Consider the following 9,106-nt stretch of genomic DNA (forward strand, 5'->3'; position numbering starts at 1 on the left):
ATGGGAAGATTAATTATTTCTTTGACATATCTTCTTGTAGAGTAACTTCAGCATGTATAGGTTTTAAGCTACTACTTAAATTGCGCACACACATTAGCATAATAGGAGTATAGTTACATAACCAAAGCATACCTGTAATTACCAGCCATCTCCAGTGAAACCAAGAAAACCAGTTAGGCACCTTAGGCATTTGTGAAAACTTATCTATGATATGGTGGATATTGTCCTACTGAACTTGAACAGTCTGAGAGAAATCAGACAAATTAAAACAACCCATTCCTGGGGAATGTTCACATCCCTTATGTTCTTTTAACAGTAAATAGTCTGTAGTTGTAAGATTTTGGAGCGCTACAATTTGCACTTCTAATTCTTGACTGAGTTCCAACAGTATAGATCCAGTCAAATTTGGTTGTTTTACTGTATGCACAGGCCAGCTTAGATATCTCCTTCATTCCCATGGCAAGTCCAGGAACTGGTGGGATGAGTGCATCTACAGCTGTAGCAGTGCGTGGATCTTTATTGGGGTTTTTTGATGATCATCTTCTGGCATGAGTCTTCCAGAGAGTGCTGATGTTGGAAGTTCTTTTTCCTATCGTGTCTTAGTTCATTTTTGGGGTAGCCCAGTTAGGCTTTGATCCTCTATATAAACACAAACAGACCCTTTGCCTACACTTTTATATGCCCTTTATACACTTGTGTAGAACTCATTGGAGGTTACCACATAGGAACTGCCTTTTTTTTTTTTTTGGTATCACTAATCTACACTTACATGACGAATATTATGTTTACTAGGCTCTCCCCTATACCAGGTCCCCCCTATAAACCCCTTTACAGTCACTGTCCATCAGCATAGCAAAATGTTGTAGAATCACTACTTGCCTTCTCTGTGTTGTACAGCCCTCCCCTTTCTCCCACCCCCCCATGCATGCTAATCTTAATAACCCCCTTCTTCTCCCCCCCTTATCCCTCCCTACCCTCCCATCCTCCCCAGTCCCTTTCCCTTTGATACCTGTTAGTCCATTCTTGAGTTCTGTGATTCTGCTGCTGTTTTGTTCCTTCAGTTTTTCCTTTGTTCTTATATTCCACAGATGAGTGAAATCATTTGGTATTTCTCTTTCTCCGCTTGGCTTGTTTCACTGAGCATAATACCCTCCAACTCCATCCATGTTGCTGCAAATGGTAGGATTTGCCCTTTTCTTATGGCTGAGCAGTATTCCATTGTGTATATGTACCACATCTTCTTTATCCATTCATCTATCGATGGACATTTAGGTTGCTTCCAATTCTTGGCTATTGTAAATAGTGCTGCGATAAACATAGGGGTGCACTGATCTTTCTCATACTTGATTGCTGCATTCTTAGGGTAAATTCCTAGGAGTGCAATTCCTGGGTCAAATGGTAGGTCTGTTTTGAGCATTTTGATGTACCTCCATACTGCTTTCCACAATGGTTGAACTAACTTACATTCCCACCAGCAGTGTAGGAGGGTTCCCCTTTCTCCACAGCCTCACCAACATTTGTTGTTCTCTGTCTTTTGGATGGCAGCCATCCTTACTGGTGTGAGGTGATACCTCATTGTGGTTTTAATTTGCATTTCTCTGATAATTAGCGATGTGGAGCATCTTTTCATGTGTCTGTTGGCCATCTGTATTTCTTTTTTGGAGAACTGTCTGTTCAGTTCCTCTGCCCATTTTTTAATTGGATTATTTGTTTTTTGTTTGTTGAGGCGTGTGAGCTCTTTATATATTCTGGACGTCAAGCCTTTATCAGATCTGTCATTTACAAATATATTCTCCCATACTGTAGGGTTCCTTTTTGTTCTATTAATGGTGTCTTTTGCTGTACAGAAGCTTTTCAGCTTAATATAGTCCCACTTGTTCATTTTTGCTGTTGTTTTCCTTGCCCGGGGAGATATGTTCAAGAAGAGGTCACTCATGTTTATGTCTAAGAGGTTTTTGCCTATGTTTTCTTCCAAGAGTTTAATGGTTTCATGACTTACATTCAGATCTTTGATCCACTTTGAGTTTAGTTTTGTATATGGGGTTAGACAATGGTCCAGTTTCATTCTCCTACATGTAGCTGTCCAGTTTTGCCAGCACCATCTGTTGAAGAGACTGTCATTTCGCTATTGTATGTCCATGGCTCCTTTATCAAATATTAATTGACCATATATGTCTGGGTTAATGTCTGGATTCTCTAGTCTGTTCCATTGGTCTGTGGCTCTGTTCTTGTGCCAGTACCAAATTGTCTTGATTACTATGGCTTTATAGTAGAGCTTGAAGTTGGGGAGTGAGATCTCCCCTACTTTATTCTTCTTTCTCAGGATTGCTTTGGCTATTCGGGGTCTTTGGTGTTTCCATATGAATTTTTGAATTATTTGTTCCAGTTCATTGAAGAATGTTGCTGGTAGTTTCATAGGGATTGCATCAAATCTGTATATTGCTTTGGGCAGGATGGCCATTTTGACGATATTAATTCTTCCTATCCACGAGCATGGGATGAGTTTCCATCTGTTAGTGTCCCCTTTAATTTCTCTTAAGAGTGACTTGTAGTTTTCAGAGTATAAGTCTTTCACTTCTTTGGTTAGGTTTATTCCTAGGTATTTTATTTTTTTGGATGCAATTGTGAATGGAGTTGTTTTCCTGATTTCTCTTTCTGTTGGTTCATTGTTAGTATATAGGAAAGCCACAGATTTCTGTGTGTTGATTTTGTATCCTGCAACTTTGCTGTATTCCGATATCAGTTCTAGTAGTTTTGGGGTAGGGTTTTTTATGTACAGTATCATGTCATCTGCAAATAGTGACAGTTTAACTTCTTCTTTACCAATCTGGATTCCTTGTATTTCTTTATTTTGTCTGATTGCCGTGGCTAGGACCTCCAGTACTATGTTAAATAACAGTGGAGAGAGTGGGCATCCCTGTCTAGTTCCCGATCTCAGCGGAAATGCTTTCAGCTTCTCGCTGTTCAATATAATGTTGGCTGTGGGTTTATCATAGATGGCCTTTATTATGTTGAGGTACTTGCCCTCTATTCCCATTTTGTTGAGAGTTTTTATCATGAATGGATGTTGAACTTTGTCAAATGCTTTTTCAGCATCTATGGAGATGATCATGTGGTTTTTGTCTTTCTTTTTGTTGATGTGGTGGTTGATGTTGATGGACTTTCGAATGTTGTACCATCCTTGCATCCCTGGGATGAATCCCACTTGGTCATGGTGTATGATCCTTTTGATGTATTTTTGAATTCGGTTTGCTAATATTTTGTTGAGTATTTTTGCATCTACGTTCATCAGGGATATTGGTCTGTAGTTTTCTTTTTTGGTGGGGTCTTTGCCTGGTTTTGGTATTAGGGTGATGTTAGCTTCATAGAATGAGTTTGGGAGTATTCCCTCCTTTTCTCTTTTTGGAAAACTTTAAGGAGGATGGGTGTTATGTCTTCTCTGTATGTCTGATAAAATTCCGAGGTAAATCCATCTGTCCTGGGGGTTTTGTTCTTGGGTAGTTTTTTGATTACTGATTCAATTTCGTTGCTGGTAATTGGTCTATTTAGATTTTCTGTTTCTTTCTGGGTCAGTCTTGGAAGGTTGTATTTTTCTAGGAAGTTGTCCATTTCTTCTAGGTTTTCCAGCTTGTTAGCATATAGATTTTCATAGTATTCTCTAATAATTCTTTGTATTTCTGTGGGGTCCGTTGTGATTTTTCCTTTCTCATTTCTGTTACTGTTGATTTGTGTTGACTCTCTTTTCTTCTTAATAAGTCTGGCTAGAGGCTTATCTATTTTGTTTATTTTCTCAAAGAACCAGCTCTTGGTTTCATTGATTTTTGCTATTGTTTTATTCTTCTCAATTTTGTTTATTACTTCTCTGATCTTTATTATGTCCCTCCTTCTGCTGACCTTAGGCCTCATCTGTTCTTCTTTTTCCAATTTCGATAATTGTGACATTAGACCATTCATTTGGGATTGTTCTTCATTTTTTAAATATGCTTGGATTGCTATACACTTTCCTCTTAAGACTGCTTTTGCTGTGTCCCACAGAAGTTGGGGCTTAGTGTTGTTGTTGTCATTTGTTTCCATATATTGCTGGATCTCCATTTTGATTTGGTCATTGATCCATTGATTACTTAGGAGCGTGTTGTTAAGCCTCCATGTGTATGTGAGCCTCTTTGCTTTCTTTGTACAGTTTATTTCTAGTTTTATGCCTTTGTGGTCTGAAAAGTTGGTTGGTAGGATTTCAAACTTTTGGAAATTTCTGAGGCTCTTTTTGTGGCCTAATATGTGGTCTATTCTGGAGAATGTTCCATGTGCACTTGAGAAGAATGTATATCCTGTTGCTTTTGGATGTAGAGTTCTATAGATGTCTATCAGGTCCATCTGCTCTACTGTGTTGTTCAGTGCTTCTGTGTCCTTACTTATTTTCTGCCCGGTGGACCTATCCTTTGGGGTGAGTGGTGTGTTGAAGTCTCCTAGAATGAATGCATTGCAGTCTATTTCCCCTTTAGTTCTGTTAGTATTTGTTTCACATATGCTGGTGCTCCTGTGTTGGGTGCATATATATTTAGAATGGTTATATCCTCTTGTTGGACTTAGCCCTTTATCATTATGTAGTGTCCTTCTTTATCTCTTGTTACTTTCTTTGTTTTGAAGTCTATTTTGTCTGATATTAGTACTGCAACCCCTGCTTTCTTCTCGCTGTTGTTTGCTTGAAATATGTTTTTCCATCCCTTGACTTTTAGTCTGTACATGTCTTTGGGTTTGAGGTGAGTTTCTTGTAAGCAGCATATAGATGGGTCTTGCTTTTTTATCCATTCTATTACTCTGTGTCTTTTGATTGGTGCATTCAGCCCATTAACATTTAGGGTGACTATTGAAAGATATGTACTTATTGCCATTGCAGGCTTTAAATTCGTGGTTACCAAAGGTTCAAGGTTAGCCTCTTTAGTATCTTACTGCCTAACTTAGCTCACTTATTGAGCTTTTATATACACTGTCTGGAGATTCTTTTCTTCTCTCCCTTCTTGTTCCTCCTCCTCGATTCTTCATATGTTGGGTGTTTTGTGCTGTGCTCTTTCTAGGAGTGCTCCCATCTAGAGCAGTCCCTGTAAGATGTTCTGTAGAGGTGGTTTGTGGGAAGCAAATTCCCTCAGCTTTTGTTTGTCTGGGAATTGTTTAATCCCACCGTCATATTTGAATGATAGTCGTGCTGGATACAGTATCCTTGGTTCAAGGCCCTTCTGTTTCATTGTATTAAATATATCATGCCATTCTCTTCTGGCCTGTAGGGTTTCTGTCGAGAAGTCTGATGTTAGCCTGATGGGTTTTCCTTTATAGGTGACCTTTTTCTCTCTAGCTGCCTTTAAAACTCTTACCTTGTCCTTGATCTTTGCCATTTAATTATTATGTGTCTTGGTGTTGTCCTCCTTGGATCCTTTCTGTTGGGGGTTCTGTGTATTTCCGTGGTGTGTTCGATTATTTCCTCCCCCAGTTTGGGGAAGTTTTCAGCAATTATTTCTTCTAAGATGCTTTCCATCTCTTTTCCTCTCTCTTCTTCTTCTGGGACCCCTATAATACGGATATTGTTCCTTTTGGATTGGTCACACAGTTCTCTTAATATTGTTTCTTTCCTGGAGATCCTTTTATCTCTCTCTATGTCAGCTTCTATGCGTTCCTGTTCTCTGGTTTCAATTCCATCAATGGCCTCTTGCATCCTATCCATTCTGCTTATAAACCCTTCCAGAGTTTGTTTCATTTCTATAATCTCCTTTCTGGCATCTGTGATCTCCCTCCGGACTTCATCCCATTTCTCTTGCGTATTTCTCTGCATCTCTGTCAGCATGTTTATGATTTTTATTTTGAATTCTTTGTCAGGAAGACTGGCTAGGTCTGTCTCCTTCTCTGGTGCTGTCTCTGTGATCTTTGTCTGCCTGTAGTTTTGCCTTTTCATGGTGATAGGAGTAGTTTGCAGAGCTGGGACCGGTGACGGCTGGAAGAACTTCCCTTCTTATTGGTTTGTGTCCCTCCTCTCCTGGGAGAACAGCGACCTCTAGTGGTTTGTGCTGGGCAGCTGCGCGCAGACAGGGTTTCTGCTTCCTGCCCGGCTGCTATGGAGTTTATCTCCGCTGTTGCTGTAGGCGTGGCCTGGCTCGGGCAGCTTCTCCAAAGTGGTGGAGTCGCGTTGGAGGGGGAGCGGCTGGGAGGCTATTTATCTCCGTAAGGGGCCTCCCTGCTCTCTGCAGCCCCGGGGTTAGGGTGCCCAGAGTTCCCCAGATTCCCTACCTCTGGATTAAGTGTCCCGCCCTGCCCCTTTAAGACTTCCAAATAGCACCCGCCAAAACAAAACAAGGACCACAAAAAAAAAAAAATTTTTTTTAAGTTAAAAAAAAAAAAGTGGATGCTCGTTTTTCTTTATTCTCCGGCGCCAACCTCAGGCATCTTGCTGCCCTGTTTCCCTAGTATTGGGGTCCCTATCCCTTTAAAACTTCCAAAAAGCACTCGCCAAAACAAAACAGCAAAAAAAAAAAAAATGGTCGCTCGCTTTTCTGGTGTCCTCTGGCGCCCAGCCTCCAGTGCCCACTCACTGTTCTTGCTGCCCTGTTTCCCTAGTATCCAGGGCCCCCTGCGCATGCACTGTTTCTGCACTCTGGCCCGGATGGCTGGGGCTGGGTGTTTGGCAGTCCTGGACTCCGTCTCCCTCCCGCTCTGCCTATTCTTCTCCCGCCGGGAGCTGGGGGGAGGGGCACTCGGCTCCTGCCAGGCCTGGGCTTGTATCTTACCCCCTTCGCGAGGCGCTGTGTTCTCTCAGTTGTGGATGTGGTCTGGATGTTGTCCTGTGTCCTCTGGTCTTTATTCTTGGAAGATTTGTCTTTGTTATATTTTCATAGATATATGTGGTTTTGGGAGGAGATTTCTGCTGCTCTACTCATGCCGCCATCTCGGCTCCGCCCTCTAGCAGTATTTGTTTTAACCTCAAATTTATGTGTTTTCTAAAATCATGAGATTATTCCCTTGCCCTCTTTAAAGTTAGCCAGTGATTTACTTTTTTGTTTTAATCATTATGAACTCATGGATTTAAATATATCTAACGTATTAAACATGTTTCAATTCCTTGCCTTTGTTACCATTACGACACTCAGACTGTGTTTCCCATCTTGGGTCAGCAGGAGCCTCTTCAAGCTCCTGAGTCATTTTGTCACTTTGTTTTTGATATTTTGTTTCCTTGCTTTCCCTTATGATGTTCCAGACTCATCTTCTATATTTCTGACCTCAGACCCAGTCTCAGCCATTTTCCCAAGCATCCCTGATTTCATTAGTGGGAGATAGTATTTGTAGACCACAGTTTGTAGCCACTAGGGGTGCTCACTCCTTCTAGGCCTTTTCAATCGGCAGAACTAAGAAATGCTTTTTTTAATGACAAAATATTATCATCAATGACATTATTTCATCACCAACTTCTTGCTAAAACTTCTGGTTCAAATTCAGTGCTACAAACTTTTTACTTAATGTCATCTATCTTACATATGTACCTGCTTTCTCCTACCCTGAAAATTCTGTTTCTTGACAAATATAACAGAATTACTCATTTATTTTATCCCACAGCATACACATAACTATATCAGAATAACAATACCAACAGTATGTCCACCAATATGATTACTGAAAATAGTTAAAGAATTATTTCTCTTTCTTTCTTTCTTTTCTTCCTTTTTTTTTTGTTTGGACAGTTCTTTTCATCCTTAGACTTATCCCACTGGGAATGTACACACAAGTTTCTGTGCTTGAAAGTCACTTGGAATAGTTTCTCTCTTTGTGGTTATTCCTCAAATCGGATAAAGAGGCTCATTTTTTTTGCAATTACTTTAGATATTTAGTGATGACTCTTTTTTAAACTTATTGTGTTACATAAAATATTTACATGGTTCCAAAGTCATATCCACAAGACGGGGTATATTCAGAGAGGTCCAGCTCCTATCTTCTCTCCCTATCCAATTTCCTTTCTCTTGTTATACCTTTTTTTTTTTTAATGCATGGCTTATCTTAGGTGATTTTAAAAAATAATCCTGTCTCACATTCTGTACATACTTTTCTTCACCTTGTGCTTTTCCTTATAAATGACTCCGAAGCAGAACTTCCCTTGAACTTGGCAAAAGGTTTCCTACCCTGGGTTCCTGCTCTGTATCCATGCTTTAGGGGTCACTGCATATCACAAACACAAACAATGCACTTATCAAAGACCCCACCTTTCCTCTGACACTAAGTCATCAGCACTCAGCATAGCCTGGTATAAATGCAGGGGTCTAAACACCCTTTCTCATAACCTACACCATTCAGGCCCTTGGGGAACATGTCTCTTGCCCTATAGCCTTGAAACAAAGCTGGCTGTGTCTCACGCTGTGCATGCTGCTCCGCTGTTAACATGGGAGATGGACACAGCTCTGAAGGGCAGGCAGCATTTGAACAAGGCAAGCACTCAGGTTGCTGCAAATACAAACTATCTGATCAAATCCTCCCTCCCAGCACAAATGCAATAGGCTCTTGCATAGTAAAATAGAGTTTCCCAGTAATACCGATGTGCTTGTTTCTCTACCTCCTTGCCAACAGGGATGGAAAGCCTCTGGGTGTGGACCAATCTGATAGGTGGGAAATAATATCTGGGTGGTTTTAATTGCTACTGTTTTTATTACAAGTGAGTTTGAGCATTTTTTTCCATGATTAAGGACAGCTTTTCTTTTCCTGTGACTTATCTATTCCTATCTGTAGCCCATTTTTCTGTGGTGTTAACTGGTTACTTTCTTCCCTTTTTAGGAGCGCCTCATATAGGGATGTGAACCTTTTGTCTACGAACACCTGCAGTCTTTTTCTGTACTGGATTCTGGATTAGATTTGGGGAATTCCACAAAATATAAGGCATCATCCATGTCCCCAAAGAAGCTTTAAAAATGAAATAACAAGACATATAAGCAATTTTATGAAGCAATCAAAAAGGGAAATCTCAAAGGAGTACAGAATTAATTGCCAGATATATTAATATATATATATATATATATACTATATAATATGGCCCCCAGAAGTTCAGAGAAAGGAAGTGATCAGGCTGTAGTGCCCAAAAGGC

This window comes from Manis pentadactyla, chromosome 4 (genome assembly GCF_030020395.1).
Source record: "Manis pentadactyla isolate mManPen7 chromosome 4, mManPen7.hap1, whole genome shotgun sequence".
In the NCBI taxonomy this organism is placed as follows: domain Eukaryota; kingdom Metazoa; phylum Chordata; class Mammalia; order Pholidota; family Manidae; genus Manis; species Manis pentadactyla.